This window comes from Bidens hawaiensis, unplaced genomic scaffold (genome assembly GCF_021521415.1).
Source record: "Bidens hawaiensis isolate Kalapana, Puna unplaced genomic scaffold, B.hawaiensis_p1.1 tig00036300_1, whole genome shotgun sequence".
NCBI lineage: Eukaryota > Viridiplantae > Streptophyta > Magnoliopsida > Asterales > Asteraceae > Bidens > Bidens hawaiensis.
This window is the reverse complement of record NW_027505404.1, coordinates 7,202-8,868: the sequence shown is the minus strand read 5'-3', so window position 1 is coordinate 8,868 and position 1,667 is coordinate 7,202. Positions and strand designations below refer to the sequence as shown.

The 1,667-nt window shown below is 40.7% G+C and overlaps 1 pseudogene across 2 annotated transcripts; it reads right to left on the bottom strand.

Moving 5' to 3' along the window:
* Positions 1 to 505: 505 nt before the first annotated feature.
* Positions 506 to 1,241, bottom strand: LOC143612972 (uncharacterized; annotated as a pseudogene). 2 transcript variants are annotated; one of them, XR_013150036.1, is made up of 2 exons: positions 651 to 1,241; positions 506 to 620 (listed from the first exon to the last, which is right to left on the bottom strand). The product of XR_013150036.1 is annotated as an uncharacterized LOC143612972, transcript variant X2 (transcript). The 2 variants fall into 2 exon arrangements; XR_013150035.1 differs by lacking the exon at positions 506 to 620 and having other exon boundaries at positions 648 to 1,241.
* Positions 1,242 to 1,667: the final 426 nt, after the last annotated feature.

Here is a 1,667-nt window from a genome sequence, read left to right as displayed (position 1 = left end):
CTAGACAAGTTTCTCTCAAAATATATAAAAATAATTAATAACATATCCAAACCAATTAACAAATAATAGACAAGCCGAGCCCAAGCTTGAAAATATAACTCATGAACCTAGCTCGAGCTTTAGAAAAAACGAAAGCTTGGGTTCAGATCGTTTACACCCCTATAGTTTCCCTAACATCCATTAACATAAACATCTAAACAATCTATCATCACATTATTCATTACACTCAACAATCTCACATAATTAATCATAAAATTCAAGCCTTCTAGCAGTCTAATCAATAATATAATCAAAAGTTCAAAACAGCATAAAGCTTACACAAGCTCAAGCCAAGCTTTTGAGTCGTTTAATGTACTACACAAGCTCAAGCTTGAAAAAACGACTCACGAGCTAACCTAATAGACATTAACATTAACATTCACACTAACATCTTAACAAACCTGAAACACTAGCAGACGCAAACGAGACAAGCTCGAGCCTAATGAAGCTCAGCCTCGGATATTTTACACTCCTATTTCCCCTAACAGACATTAACACAAACATCTTAACAATGTATCATCATATTCATTAAAGTACTCCACGAGCTTGAAAAAACGACTCACAAGCAAAGCCGAAGGAAGCTCTAGTAAGTTAAACATAAACAACTTAACAATCTATCATCATATTATTCATTACACTCAACGATCTCACATAATTCACCATTAAATTCGAAACTATTATCAGTCTAATTGCTCATCGAAACAACATAAACCTCTTCTGCACTCAAAACAAATCCAAACTCAACGAAGATACCCTGGAATCTTAATCCTGAGAAACAACATACTCATGACATACGCAATCACCAGACTCGACACCCCCGCAACCGCAAACGACACCTTCACACTCTTCCCCCTGTTGGGTGAAACAGCAAGGTCCATAAACACAATCCCCAGCCCACCAAGCACAAACATGAACCCGGAGGACAAGCCCTCAATAATGTACTGCCCGTTGACTCGTCCGGACATGAAGACGACGGGGCGGACGGTGCCGGTGCGAGGGTCCTGGGCGGATCCGATGCCTGGTGGTTCGACGATGACGTCATAGACGACGCCGGAGATGACGAGGAAGTAGGTGAGGAGGAGGACGGAGAAGACGGTCATGGGGGATGGGAGGGTGACGGTGGGTGCTTTCAGGCGGAGGCGTGGTGGACGGAGGATGGAGTACGGGAGGATGCTCAGGGTGTGGAACAGTGGATCCATGGCGCTTGTTAGGGGGTTTCAGATTTCAGATTCAGGTGTGGTGTTGGTTCATGATACTCTTGTCACTATAATCAAATGAATGAAACATGGGGAAAATAAAAATTAATTAAAAAAAATTGATGATACACGAATACATGATACGAACCTACACGACTTTAACAATATCAAGTATGGCCTTAACAAGTTTCGTGTACTAAACATGCCTCCTCCAGTTGCATGTTCATGTGTCTAAACAGCTCTTATCGTGTATACTTGGTATTAACAGGTCCGTGCTTAGGATACATGTACACAATAAGTTTTCGTGTCGTGTACAGGTATACATGTGTCGTATGTGCGTCTTATCATGTACGGGTATAGACGATATGCTATCCCTAACCCGAATAAACTTCTAATTTTAAAACCAAATATATTTTATGTATAATAAGCTAA